Source organism: Balaenoptera acutorostrata, chromosome 3 (genome assembly GCF_949987535.1).
Source record: "Balaenoptera acutorostrata chromosome 3, mBalAcu1.1, whole genome shotgun sequence".
In the NCBI taxonomy this organism is placed as follows: Eukaryota; Metazoa; Chordata; class Mammalia; order Artiodactyla; family Balaenopteridae; genus Balaenoptera; species Balaenoptera acutorostrata.
Window position 1 is genome coordinate 84976343 of NC_080066.1, and position 15830 is coordinate 84992172.

The following is a 15830-nucleotide window of genomic DNA, read 5'->3' on the forward strand; positions in this document are numbered from 1 at the left end:
TGGTCAGGGAGTCATAGCAATAAACAAATACTAAAGAGGCACACCCACTTTTTAGCTGTTAATCTGCCAGATGCAGTGCAGATACAAAAACAATGACATGGTCACTTCCCTCTGACCTCTGGTACTAAAGTAAGCATGTTTGGGGATGACCAACCCTAAACCCCCTTCTCTGGGACCCTTACCCCAGGCCCTGTGAAGTACACAACCATAACAATGCCCCTCCCTCACAGATATTCGGTACAGGCAGTACCCCTAGCCCAAGCAAGATAGGTTTTGTTTCTCAGCTTTCCAAATTCCTGGAGAACTGGATTTGATCTAAGTCGAAAGATCATATATCATCCAGTCTAGTCTGAAGGCAGCATCACAGCAAGCCAAAGTCACATTTAAGCTGAAGCTAAGGTGAAGGCAGAAGAGAGAAAGAAAGCAAGAGAGTAGAGAAAGCCAGTCTATAAAGGAAAGAATGGAGCAGGACTGGGGCATTTGCCTCAGGTGCAAGATTTAAGAGGACGCCAAGAAACTCAGTAATCAAGATAGATAATAGTGTTATGCACAGTATTTTTAAAAATCCAAATTACTGTTCTGGAATGAAGAAGAGGCACAGAAAGAAACCGAAGACAGTCCATGCAAAACTGCAGTCAGAGGGAGAAAGGACAGGGACTTTCCAAGTGCCTACTCTGGGTTCCAGCTGTAGTTCATTTCAAGGAGCACAGCTGCCTTAACAGGGTAAAAACCCACTACAACTCCCAGCCCTGCTGCCATATCTTCTAGTAGCCTAGCTTGAGTGGGTGGTGTTCCCTGAGACCTAAGAACCTTGATTAATAAACTCTATTTGGGAAAATGAGACATGCACATAAAGCTTTTTTTTTTCCTTTTTAAATCAAGGCAATACATATTTAACTGACAAAAGAATGGTACTGACAATTAGTGATACAGAAGTTCAGAGATCACTATGGGTGGTCAGGGGAGGATAGATTTAGCCAGATAGAAGTGGGGAGGAGCAATATCTAAGCAAAGACATCAAAGTACATGCTAAAAAGGGGTGGAAGGAGAATGGGAAGGGAGCCAGGGAAAAGAGAGGAAGGAAAGTCACGTAAAGGGGAAGGCACGACCTTCACACACCCTGTTATCATAGCCTAAGAAGTAAATACAGTTCCCTGGTCTTCTGCCTCCAGCCCTCAGACTACACCGTTCGTTACACCTGAAATATCCTTTTCTACCTTTTTTCATGTTCAAATCCTTTCACATCTTTCAGGGACCAGTTTGAACATTTCTTTGAAGAGGCTCCCCCGGTATCCCATTCAAAAGGAGTTATAAGCCAGAATTCCTACCTGGCAGTGGGAGAAGATAGAAAAGAGGATATGGCAGATGGGAAGGCTAACTAAGAAGCTGAATGCAGTGACAAGGGCTGTCCTCTGGTGGGGAGCAAACTATATCCAGCAGTTCACTTGCAATGTCATCTGATACCTTAGGAGAGTACGAAGTGAGATCATTTGATGAGGAGGAGTAATGGGGCTCCAGAAAAGTGGCAAAGAAAAAGCAGGTGTAGAGAGTGTGCTGATAGCTGACAGAAGGGCCGAGCTGCACAGAAGGCTTTGCAAAGATAAAAATGTGCAAATCTGTCGAGGTCCATTTCTGTGTATGGTTCTGTGATTTTCTCTAAGAAACTGTAGATCTTTGGGACAAATGAGTGGAAAAAAAGGGGGGGGGCTTGACTTTTCAATAATCATTTATTGATATTTCCCAATCAAATTAAACTTTCTTCCCCACCTCACCACCCCTTCCCAACCCACCCCACCCCCTAATCCCACCCTCAAGCCAAGCAAGCATCCCAGTGGCCATTAAAGACAAAAGAAAGAAAAAAAAAGAAAAAAAAGGAACAGTTCTTTAAGAATACTAACTTGGGTTAATAATCGCCCACCATAAACAAAAATAAATCCTGCGGTTATATCAAATCTTGCCATGCTTACTCCAGGGTAAGGGCTGCCTGAAGAAGTCAGACTTATAATGTATACGTTTGTATACATTACAGTGTATCCTCTTTTCACTGGTATGCATATCAAGGAAATATTCCTTAACAACTCCTCATTAAAATGATAACACCACACCCAGGGAACTAAAATATTTTGTTGGTTATACTTTTCCATGTGCAAATCCCCTACTTTACAATTAATAACATCCTGCTCAAAAGGACTGCTATATAATAAGCTAATTACAACAATCTTTCCTACAAGTCTATATACATATTAAATAATACAAACATGTCAGACAATTGCTACTGGTTTAAAAGATGAAAAGCTCTAGAAAGTGTTTTAAACACCAGGAGAATACACTTTGAAATAAACACAACTTGCCATCACACTCTCATTCACTCTTATCCACTCAGGCCTCTTTTCCTCCCAGTTTATCATATTCTCACCCATTTTCTCACACATGCTTCAGGAGTTGTGTTCACATGTGCATACATGTGGTGATATTAGTGCTTAGATATGCCCAGATATGAAACTGTTTATTTGTAAAGGGTTATCTCCATGTATCAATTACCTTAGTTTGTAAGTTCGTCTTGGTGTGTTTGTGTTCCTCCCTTAGTGAGTAGGTATAAGTGTTTGAGCATATGTACCCAAGGGAGTGTATCTCTCTACAGGTCAAAAAGTGTGCACATCTGTGGAGGAACCTACCTTGTAATACGATTCTCAAAGCAAACTATTAAGAGTATAATGGTGAAAGAGGCCCGTCACAAAAGACTATATATTGTATGATTCCATTTATATGAAATGTCCAGAACAGGCAAATTCATAGAGATGAAAAGCAGAATGGTTGCCTATGGCTAGGGGTGTTGGGAGGAAGTAGGTAGTGACTACTAATGGTCAAGGGGGTTCTTTTCTCTTCTTTTCTTTTAATTTACTGATATTTATTTATTTGGCCATGCCATGCGGCATGTGGGATCTTAGTTCCCCGACCAGGGATCAAACCCACGCCCCCTACATTGGGAGCTTGGAGTCTTAACCACTGGACTGCCACGGAAGTCCCAGGGGTTTCTTTTTGGTGTGATGAAAATGTTCCAAAATGAACTGTGGTGATGGTTGCACAACTCTGTGAATATACTGAAATCCATTGTCTTGTACGCATTAAATGGGTGAATTGTATACGTGAATTATATTTCAATAAAGCTGTTATACATTAAAAAGAGAGAGAGAGAGAATAAGGAAACCAAAGTTGTCCTGCATTTCCATGGAAGGGTAACCTTGTCTTTGAAAATCTTAACTTTGTTCTACTTCAATTTTAATTAAGCTGTGGATTCAAGATTTCCCACTGCTAAGTCCCCTAGTGGTCTTATCTCCATCTCCAGCTTTATTTATCTTTACTAACAAGGGTGACTCACATACAGAACACAATGTCCACTGGTTACCACAGAAAAGGACATGTACACTATGATTTCAACCATACAAAAATATGTATGTGGATGAACAAAGCCTGGAAGGAAATGCGGAAAAATGAAACAGTTACATTAGAGTAATATGGTTAAGGTGACGTTCTTTTAAAAATGTTATCATTGTATTGTGTTATCAGTCAATAAAATCTGGAAGAAAAAAGAACCAACCTGTCTCCTTAGAAACTGTTCCAAGACAAATTCAGGAACTGCTTCCAAAAGGATTGGACTGGAGTAGTGTAGTAGAAAGATGAAAACTAAAATGCATGGGTTATATATATATATATATATATATATATTTTTACATCTATTTTGACCAAGTCAATAAACAGGAAAATATTAAGCTCTCTATAGCTTGCTCAGGGTGCAGCTTCTACTGAAATGAGATCGGCTCCATCAACTCAACCCACAGAAAAGCCATTTAAAATTAAAACTTAGGGACTTCCCTGGAGGTCCAGTGGTTAAGACTCTGCGCTTCCACTGCAGGGGGTGCGGGGATCGGGAACTAACATCCCACATGCCCCGTGGTGTGGCCAAAAAATAAATAAATAAAATAAAATTCAAATTCATTATTAGCACCTCCATCAGGAAATACTTGGTAACTAGCCCTGGATCAATCTCAGTCTAGCTGCAGTATGGAAGAGGTGCATAAAAGTTGTTGCTTTGTTTGTTTTAAAGATCCAGGACCCTTCTTAAGAAACTGACAATATAAGCAAAACTAAATTACAAAGTAGCTCAGCTTATTTTCAATTAAGTTGCCAAGTCAATCTAATGGCAAAGATTTTTTTAACCTATGTTGCTGGAACAACTGGATATCTGTACGAAAGGAAAATAAACCTAAACCCCTCCCTCCCATCATAACACAAAAATTAATCTGAGATGGAACAAAGATCTAAAATGTAAAACCTAGAAAAAGAAAGCTTTAAAGAAGAAAAGCTTTTTATAAAGAAAGCTTTGCAACCCTGGGGATTGGCATAAAAAACACTAACCATAAAATTAAAAGTTAATAAAATGACTCCATAAAAAATTTCTGCTCATCACATCATGAAGAAAATAAATAGAAAAGCCAAAGCCTAGGTTAAAAAAAATCTCCAACACACGTACCAGACAAAAGACCTGTACTCAGAATATATAAAGAACTCCTGCAAACAACAATAAAAAGATGAACCACCCAATGAAAAAAATAGGCAAAAGACTTGAACAGATGCTTCACAAAAGAAAATAAAGGCTAGCTAATTAGCACATGATAAAGCATTCTACGTCCTTAATCGTCAGGAAAATGCAACTTAAAACCATAATGAGGTACCATTTTACATCCTCTAGTATGGCTAAAATAAAAAAGGCTGACAGCACTAAAATTTGGCAACATTAAAAATTAAAATTTGGGGACTTCCTCGGTGGCCCAGAGGCTAAGACTGTGCTCCCAATGCAGGGGGCCTGGTATGATACCTGGTCAGGAAACTAGATTCCACATGCAGCAACTAACAGTTCACATGCAGCAACTAAAGATCCTGCACACGGCAACGAAGATCCCGCGTGCCGCAACTAACACCTGGTGCGGCCAAATAAATATTTTTTTAAAATTGTGTAGGGTTTCCCTGAGAGCGGAGTGGTTAAGAATCCACCTGCCAATGTGGGGGGCACGGGTTTGAGCCCTGGTCCGGGAAGATCCCACATGCCGCGGAGCAACTAAACCCGTGTACCACGACTATTGAGCCTGCACTATAGAGCCAGCGAGGCACAGCTACTGAAGCCCGCATGCCTAGAGCCCGTGCTCTGCAATAAGAGAAGCCACCGCAACGAGAAGGCTGCGCACCACAACGAAGAGTAGCCCCCGCTCACCACAACTAGAGAAAGCCCGCACACAGCAACAAAGACCCAACGCAGCCAAAAATAAATAATAAATAAATAAAATAAATAAATTTTTTAAAAAAGAAGAAATGAGATAAACAAATTGCGGTATATTCATACAATGGAATACTATTCATCAATAAAAGAGAACAAACCACTGATACACACAACACAGATAAATCTCAGAAACATCACGTTACAGGAAAGAGGCAGACACAAAAAAGCACATACTACTGTATGACTCCATTTATGTCAAGTGCAAGACTAAGCAAAACAAACCTATGGTGTCATAAATACAGAGGAAGAAAGTGGTGACCTTTCGGAGGGTGGGTGAGGGAAATGGCTGGAAAGCGGCATGAGGGTACTTTCTATGGTGATAAAAATATTTTCTATCTCTTTTGGTAGAAGTTACAGTGTATAAAATTGGCAGAACTCCTTGAACTGGACACTTATGATATGTGCATTTTATTGAATGTTAATTACACCTCAGTAAAACAATAGAAAGTAGCACTCTGCTTCAAGATATAAGTTAATGATTTTGTTTCAAATGAAATTCTAGAATACCCCCCCACACATGTTCAATTACTTTCCACTTTGGATTACTGACATCTCTATTCCTTCATTATTGCAAATCACCTAATGGATTACAGATGCACATAGGTAGATCGATATAATTATATGTGTTCATGTTTAATTTTTCATAAATGGCAAATCAAGTTTGATTCTTCACAATTTCAATACATACCTAACGGACTATGAGAAGTTCAGTAGAATTTTCTGTTTTCTTTACCATTTTCCTCTCAATGATTTTATAGTTGTCATTTTCGAGGGTCAGATATAAAACTGACTGAGAAAGAGTAAGGCATGTAAATCGAATGTCAGCAAGGAAGGACAATAGTGCTTTGACCACTATTACAGCCTAAAGAAAAACGCTCTCAACTATTTTTATCAAGAGAGAGTCATATGTATTTAAATTTAAGAACAACTGAAGGGGAGACCTTCAAGATGGCTGAGGAGTAAGACATGGAGATCACCTTCCTCCCCACAAATACATCAGAAATACATCTACATGTGGAACAACTCCTACAGAAAACCTACTGAATGCTGGCAGAAGACCTCAGACTTCCCAAAAGGCAAGCAACTCCCCACACATCTGGCCGTGTGGCTGACAGGGTCTTGGTGCTCCAGCTGGGTGTCAGACCTGTGCCTCTGAGGTGGGAGAGTCGAGTTCAGGACAAGAATTCAGAGTAATGATAGTAAACATGATCCAAAATCTTGGAAATAGAACGGAGAAGATACAAGAAATGTTTAACGAGGACCTAGAAGAACTAAAGAGCAAACAAACAATGATGAACAACACAATAAATGAAATTAAAAATTCTCTAGAAGGAATCAATAGCAGAATAACTGAGGCAGAAGAACGGATAAGTGACCTGGAAGATAAAATAGTGGAAATAACTACTGCAGAGCAGAATAAAGAAAAAAGAAGACAATTCAGGACAGTCTCAGAGACCTCTGGGACAACATTAAACGCACCAACATTTGAATTATACGGGTCCCAGAAGAAGAAGAGAAAAAGAAAGGGACTGAGAAAATATTTGAAGAGATTATAGTTGAAAAGTTCCCTAATAAGGGAAAGGAAATAGTCAATCAAGTCCAGGAAGCACAGAGAGTCCCATACGGGATAAATCCAAGGAGAAACACGCCAAGACACATATTAATCAAACTATCAAAAATTAAATACAAAGAAAAAGTATTAAAAGCAGCAGGGGAAAAACAACAAATAAAATACAAAGGAATCCCCATAAAGTTAACAGCTGATCTTTCAGCATAAACTCTGAAAGCCAGAAGGGAGTGGCAGGACATATTTAAAGTGATGAAAGGGAAAAACCTACAACCAAGATTACTCTAGCCGGCAAGGATCTCATTCAGATTAAACGAAGGAATTAAAACCTTTACAGACAAGCAAAAGCTAAGAGAATTCAGCACCACCAAACAAGCTTTAAAACAGGTGCTAAAGGAACTTCTCTAGACAGGAAACACAAGAGAAGGAAAAGACCTACAATAACAAAACCAAAACATTTAAAAAAATGGTCATAGGAACATACATATCGATAATAACCTTGAATGTAAATGGATTAAATGTCCCAAGCAAAAGACACAGACCGGCTGAATGGATACAAAAACAAGACCCATATATATGCTGTCTACAAGAGACCCACTTCAGACCTAGGGACACATACAGACTGAAAGTGAGGGGATGGAAAGATATTCCATGCAAATGGAAATCAAAAGAAAGCTGGAGTAGCAATACTCATATCAGATAAAGTAAACCTTAAAAGAAAGATTGTTACAAGAGACAAGGAAGGACACTACATAATGATCAAGGGATCAATCCAAGAAGAAGATATAACAATTATAAATATATATGCACCCAACATAGGAGCACCTCAATACATAAGGCAACTGCTAACAGATATAGAAGAGGAAATCGACAGAAACACAATAATAGTGGGGGACTTTAACAACTCACTTACACCAATGGACAGATCATCCAAACAGAAAATTAATAAGGAAACAGAAACTTTAAATGACACAACAGACCAGATAGATTTAATTGATATTTATAGGACATTCCATCCAAAAAGAGTAAATTACACTTTCTTCTCAAGTGCACACAGAACATTCTCCAGGACAGATCACATCTTGGGTCACAAATCAAGCCTCAGTAAATTTAAGAAAATTGAAATAATATCAAGCATCTTTTCTGACCACAAAGCTACGAGATTAGAAATCAGTTACAGGGAAAAAAAAATGTAAAAAACACAAACACATGGAGGCTAAACAATAAATTACTAAATAACCAAGAGATCACTGAAGAAATCAAAGAGGAAATCACAAAATACCTAGAGACAAATGACAATGGAAACACAACAATCCAAAACCTATGGGATGCAGCAAAAGCAGTTCTAACAGGGAAGTTTAGAGCAATAAAATCCTATCTCAAGAAACAAGAAAAATCTCAAATAAACAATCTAACCTTACACCTAAAGGAACTAGAGAAAGAAAAACAAACAAAATCCAAACTTAGTAGAAAGAAAGAAATCATAAAAATCAGAGCAGAAATAAATGAAATAGAAACAAAGAAAACAATGGCAGAGATGAATAAAACTAAAAGTTGGTTCTTTGAGAAGATAAACAAAATTGATAAACCATTAGCCAGACTCATCAAGAAAAAGAGAGAGAGGACTCAAATCAATAAAATTAGAAATGAAAAAGAAGTTACAATGGACACCACAGAAATACAAAGCATCATAAGAGACTACTACAAGCAACTCTATGCCAATAAAATGGACAACCTGGAAGAAATGCACAAATTCTTAGAAAGGTATAACCTTCCAAGACTGAACCAGAAAGAAATAGAAAATATGAACAGACCAATCATAAATAATGAAATTGAAACTGTGACTAAAAATCTTCCAACAAACAAAAGTCCAGGACCAGATGGCTTCACAGGTGAATTCTATCAAACATTTAGAGAAGACCCAACACCCATCCTTCTCAAACTCTTCCAAAAAATTGCAGAGGAAGGAACACTCCCAAACTCATTCTATGAGACCACCATCACCCTAATACCAAAAGCAGACAAAGATATTACAAAAAAAGAAAATTACAGACCAATATCACTGATTAATATAGATGCAAAAAACCTCAACAAAATACTAGCAAACAGAATCCAACAACACATTAAAAGAATCATACACCATGATCAAGTGGGATTTATCCCAGGGATGCAAGGATTCTTCAATACACGCAAATCAACCAATGTGATACACCATATTAACAAATTGAAGAATAAAAACCATATGATCATCTCAATAGATGCAGAAAAAGCTTTTGACAAAATTCAACACCCATTTATGATAAAAACTCTCCAGAAAAGTGGGCATAGAGGGAACCTACCTCAACATAATAAAGGCCATATACGACAAGCCCACAGCAAACATCAATTCTCAATGGTGAAAAACTGAAAGCATTTCCTCTAAGATCAGGAACTAGACAAGGATGTCCACTCTCACCACTACTATTCAACATAGTTTTGGAAGTCCTAGCCACGGCAATCAGAGAAGAAAAAGAAATTAAAGAATACAAATTGGAAAAGAAGAAGTAAAACTGTCACTGTTTGCAGATGACATGATACTATACATAGAGAATCCTAAAGATGCCACCACAAAACTACTAGAGATAATCAATAAATCTGGTAAAGTTGCAGGATACAAAATTAACGCACAGAAATCTCTTGCATTCCTATACACTAATGATGAAAAATCTGAAAGAGAAATTAAGGAAACACTCCCATTTACCATTGCAACAAAAAGAATAAAATACCTAGGAATAAACCTAGCTAGGGAGACAAAACACCTGTATGCAGAAAACTATAAGACACTGATGAAAGAAATTAAAGATGATACAAACAGATGGAGAGATATACCATGCTCTTGGATTGGAAGAATCAATATTGTGAAAATGACTATACTACCCAAAGCTATCTACAGATTCAATGCAATCCCTATCAAATTATCAATGGCATTTTTTACAGAACTAGAACAAAAAATCTTAAAATTTGTATGGAGACACAAAAGACTCCGAATAGCCAAAGCAGTCTTGAGGGAAAAAAACGGAGCTGGAGGAATCAGACTCCCTGACTTCAGACTATACTACAAAGCTACAGTAATCAAGACAGTAGGGTACTGCACAAAAACAGAAATATAGATCAATGGAACAGGATAGAAAGCCCAGAAATAAACCCATGAACCTATGGTCAACTAATCTATGACAAAAGAGGCAAGGATATACAATGGAGAAAAGACAGCCCCTTCAATAAGCGGTGCTGGGAAAACTGGACAGCTACATGTAAAAGAATGAGATTAGAACACTCCCTAACACCATACACAAAAATAAACTCAAAATGTATTAAAGACCTAAATGTAAGGCCAGACACTATCAAACTCTTAGAGGAAAACATAGGCAGAACACTCTATGACATAAATCACAGCAAGATATTTTTTGACACACCTCCTAGAGAAATAGCTATAAAAACAAAAATAAACACATGGGACCTAATGAAACTTAAAAGCTTTGCACAGCAAAGGAAACCATAAACAAGACCAAAAGACAACCCTCAGAGTGGGAGAAAATATTTGCAAATGAAGCAACTGACAAAGGATTAATCTCCAAAATTTATAAGCAGCTCATGCAGCTCAATATCAACAAAACTAACAACCCAATCCAAAAATAGGCAGAAGACCTAAATAGACATTTCTCCAAAGAAGATATACAGATTGCCAACAAACACATGAAAGACTGTTCAACATCATTAATCATTAGAGAAATGCCAATCAAAACCACAATAAGGTATCACCGCACACCAGTCAGAATGGCCATCATCAAAAAATCTACAAACTATAAATGCTGGAGAGGGTGTGGAGAAAAGGGAACACTCTTGCACTGTTGGTGGGAATGTAAACTGATACAGCCACTATGGAGAACAGTAGGGAGGTTCCTTAAAAACTAAAAATAGAACTACCATAAGACCCAGCAATCCCACTACTGGGCATATACCCTGAGAAAACCATAATTCAAAAAGAAGCATGTACCACAATGTTCATTGCAGCTCTATTTACAATAGCCAGGACATGGAAGCAACCTAAGTGTCCATCCACAGATGAATGGATAAAGAAGATGTGGCACATATATACAATGGAATCTTACTCAGCCATAAAAAGAAACGAAATTGAGTTATTTGTAGTGAGGTGGATGGACCTAGAGACTGTCATACAGAGTGAAGTAAGTCAGAAAGAGAAAAACAAATACCGTATGCTAACACATATATATGGAATCTAAAAAAAAAAAAAAAAAGAATGATTCTGAAGAACCTAAGGGCAGGACCGGAATAAAGACACAGATGTAGAGAATGGACTTCAGGACATGGGGAGGGGGAAGGGTAAGCTGGGATGAAGTGAGAGAGTGGCATGGACATATATACACTACCAAATGTAAAATAGCTAGCTAGTGGGAAGCAGCCGCATAGCACAGGGAGATCAGCTTGGTGCTTTGTGACCACCTAGAGGGGTGGGATAGGGAGGGTGGGAGGGAGACGCAAGAAGGAGGAGATATGGGTATATATATATATATATAGCTGATTCGCTTTGTTATAAAGCAGAAACTAACACACCATTGTAAAGCAATTATACTCCAATGAAGATGTTAAAAAAATAAAGACCTCTGGATGGAAAAAAAAAAAGAACAATTGAAAAGCTGGCATAATTTGCCAGCTAATTTGGACTTTAAAAGATAATACATCCTAAATAACAAGAGCACTGTATGTCAGACAGACACCTGAAAACCACCGAGACCTTTTCTACTGTTTTACTGAGTCCTCCTCTGCGCCTCTATCCAGGTCTATTTTCATCTTCACAACCTCTCATCCTCCCTAGGATACTGCTCAGACCTAACTGACTTTCATATAGCCAGCTCAGCCCAAGTTCCAAATAAATTAATTTATGAAATTGTACTATATTCTATGTAGATATGTCATAAACACACTCAAACAGTATAGAGAGTACAGCCTGGGGGAAAACATGACCACTGAGTGGGAAAAAGATGACTTCACTTGTTTTCTACCCTGAAAACTGTGGAAGATCTGTCCGTTTGAACTCCTACCGCAAGTTTTTATTCCCTACAGACAACTCTTACAGTGCTCTGAACTATAAACAAGTACACATGCCTAATCTCAGAGGGAGTAGGCTCCCAGACAAAAAACATGTCTTCTATGTCTGTATTCACCATGAGCCTAAGATAATACCTTGAACAGGATGGGGCAAAACACAAGTTGAATTATTGAATTACTGAATTAACGTAAATGAAAACAGTTGAGGGTGGAAGAGGAGGAGAGAAAAAAAGCTGAGAGGATACATCAAAGAGAAAGGAGAAGGGAAGGAGCAAAAGAAGAGAAAAAAGAAAAGAAAACTTGTGAAGGAAATTCTTTTTGTTAGAGTAGGATTACTTTTTTTAAATTGAGAGTTGGAAAAAGCCATTGCTATGCACCTCATATCACAGCTATCAACACTAGTCTTTTTTTTGTTTTTTAACATCTTTATTGGGGTATATTTGCTTTACAATGGTGTGTCAGTTTCTGCTGTATAACAAAGTGAATCAGCTATACATATACATATATCCCCATATCTACTCCCTCTTGCGGCTCCCTCCCACCCTCCCTACCCCACCCCTCTAGGTGGTCACAAAGCACGGAGCTGATATCCCTGTGCTATGTGGATGCTTCCCACTAGCTATCTATTTTACATTTGGTAGTGTATATATGTCCATGCCACTCTCTCACTTCGTCCCAGCTTACCCTTCCCCCTCCCCATGTCCTCAAGTCCATTCTCTACGTCTGCATCTTTATTCCTGTCCTGCCTGTAGGTTTTTCAGAACCATTTTTTTTTTTAGATTCCATATACATGTGTTAGCATACGGTATTTGTTTTCTCTTTCTGACTTAACTTCACTCTGTATGACAGTCTCTAGGTCCATCCACCTCACTACAAATAACTCAATTTCGTTTCTTTTTATGGCTGAGTAAGATTCCATTGTATATATGTGCCACATCTTCTTTATCCATTCATCTGTGGATGGACACTTAGGTTGCTTCCATGTCCTGGCTATCGTAAATAGAGCTGCAATGAACATTGTGGTACATGCTTCTTTTTGAATTATGGTTTTCTCAGGGTATATGCCCAGTAGTGGGATTGCTGGGTCTTATGGTAGTTCTATTTTTAGTTTTTTAAGGAACCTCCCTACTGTTCTCCATAGTGGCTGTATCAGTTTACATTCCCACCAACAGTGCAAGAGTGTTCCCTTTTCTCCACACCCTCTCCAGCATTTATCAACACTGGTCTTTAAACTGTCATTATAAACACCTTAAAATATCTCCTAACCCTTGATATTCAAAGTGTGGCCTCCCACTGCAACTACAGTATTCCCTTCCTGACCAGCAGATTCCAAGCCCCCACTGCAAACCTACAAGTTTCTGGGTGATTTATGGCTGTTAAAGTTTGAGAAGCACCACCTTACACCATTCAAGTCCTTTCTGTTGTACTGAACCTGTGTTTTATTTAAATGGACCAGTAGCTAACACTTGAAAAATCTCTGATTAGAGGAAACTGATCATTGTAATTGGATTTGATCTGTATGTATTTAACTTTAGATTAAGTTATTAATTACAGAGTAATTTGGCCTGGAGGGTATACCACAAAACTTTCATACCACTACCACTAACTAGTCATAAGAACATGATTAAAAGAAATTGAGTATTACGTCAGTGACATCCTCAAGAACTCAGTTTTGTTCCTTCATGCCTAGCACTGGGCTTGGAATGACAGGTGTGGCCAGTGTTTCCTGACTGAATGAAATAAATGAATTTTTACAATCAGATATCTAGGGCTGACAATCTTGGGGTCATCTGGCCAAACAACCTCATTTTAAAGATGAGCAAACTAGAAATCCTGAGAGGTTCAAAAGCAAGCAAGCTAAACGAGCCAAAATATGCTGCATCTCACATTTTCCCTTTTTGTTCCTTTCCTAGGAATGTGTTAGAAAAGTGATTCTAAGTATTCTAATAAAATGACTGTGGGCTCTTAAAGAAGTGATAGGGTAGAAAGGTGCCTAGGACTAGGAAGAAGAGACTGGCAAAGGTAAATGAGGTTGGACAAAACTATTTTTCTAAGCCTAATATACTTTTGGACAGGCCAATTAATTAATCAATTTAATCTGCTGAAAAATAAATCTGAAGGAATTCTCAGAAAAAGAAACATGAGCTGCATGAAAATGTTACAAACCAAGGGAGACCACACATAACTAACTTAAATCTCCACAGGCTTATTTCCTGTTCAAGTATGACCTCCTGGGATAAGTTTTACTGCAGTGTTCATTACCAGATGACTTTTGGTTTTAAGAGAAGCCAAGGGCAAGTTGGAAATGTGATTCTTAACTAAACATAAAAAAACCAAAAACCAGAACAAAAATCCCCCTGCGGCTGTTTCTCATTTGTTTGTAATCAGAATGCGGGCTTGCAGAGGAAACACACCAATTTCTGTAAGCAAAAATATAACGACCCAGTCACGTCCTCAAAACAAACCAACATACAAACTTCACAGCCGGATCCAGCTGTGCTGCGCAGGAGCCAGGAATTTATTCTAAGAGCAGATAGATCAAAACGGCGAACGCAAGACAAGCCAGATTTCAATCAAAAAGAAAAGGGTGTGCCCTACTTTTTTTTTTTTTCATTTTCTTCTTTGCAACTTTCACCCAGTAGAAACCTTTGAAGGAGTCTTGGTGAAAAAAACCTTTTCAGACGCTAGTCCCCCGAGCTACACCTCGGTGGGGTGGAAAGGGTAGGCACCGCGAGCTCGCACGGTCGCGGCCCGCGCAGGCTCCAGCCGGGAGGGGAAGGGGCCGGTCCCGAACCCGGCAAGGCCGGGCCCCCCCCGAGTGATTCATCAGCAACTCGCGATTCGCGCGCCTCCACCGCGGGCAACGCCCAGCGCGTCCCACGGCTCCTACCCCGGCCCGTTAGCCCCGAAGCAGCCCCCAGCGTCCCCTCGCTCCCCGAGAGGGACTGGTAGGGAAGGAGATCACAGCCAGGCAGTGGAAGGCAACCTCTCCCGCCTCAGCCACCATGGCCGGTGCGACTCCCTGCCCGCGCCCGCAGACGGACTTCCTGGAAAGCACGGTCTTGGCTTACCTGACTGGAGCCCGCTAGGGCCACCGACCTCCTTCACAGACCCGCGGGGACGGCCTGCCGCTCAGTTCCCAGTACCCGCCCGTCTGCCTGCTGCCGCCTCCCAGGGAGTTGTCTGATCCACCACCGGCAGCTCCCCCAACTCGACGGCCCAGGTTCCCACTCCGCCGACGATGCGCGTGCGCACTCCCAGGTCGCGGGGCATCCTGGGAGTTGTAGTTCGAGCGAGGAGGGCGCGGCTCAGCGCAGACCCTGGTCTTTTCTGTGTGCAGGACTTTGGAAGTGGCTGCGGATACCAAGCCTTACACCAGCCTGAGAAAACGTCCTTTACTAGTGGAAATATCTACCTTGGACCCTTTGGGAGCTATAAACAGCAACTAGAGGCTCCTTAGTATAGATTTCCTCTTTACTTTGACTTTTAGTCAAGAGGGACACAAGGCAGGACTTGTGTTGTACCCTTCGTTGCTAGTGTGAGGACATAACATCGAGACCTTTAAACTTGTCGTGAAAAACTGATAGAAAGGGAAACAGGCCAAGCACGAGAGGGACGTAAATCAGGCGGATGTCACCTCAAGCGCATAGTGGCCCTAGTGATTTCCTTAGGTTTGCAACCAGGGGTGATGTCGCCGCGATCAGTTTCCACCCCATCCCATCTTCGCATTCCAGCTTCAAGCTGTACAACAGGCAGTGGAACCGGGCTGATGTAAGTGGGAGAAAAAAGTAGAAGCGCTGCTTAAAGGGGGGAACTGGGGCA

At 39.9% G+C, this 15830-nt stretch overlaps 1 protein-coding gene across 2 annotated transcripts in view; it reads right to left on the reverse strand.

Annotated features, from left to right (window-relative positions):
* TMOD3 (tropomodulin 3) overlaps positions 1–15255 on the reverse strand; it is an 87851-nt gene extending 72596 nt beyond the window's left edge. For both annotated transcript variants that reach the window (XM_007194885.2, XM_007194883.2), the window contains exon 1: positions 15080–15255. The gene's annotated coding sequence lies outside the window, so the exon portion shown is untranslated. The remainder of the gene's footprint in view (positions 1–15079) is intronic.
* Positions 15256–15830: the final 575 nt, after the last annotated feature.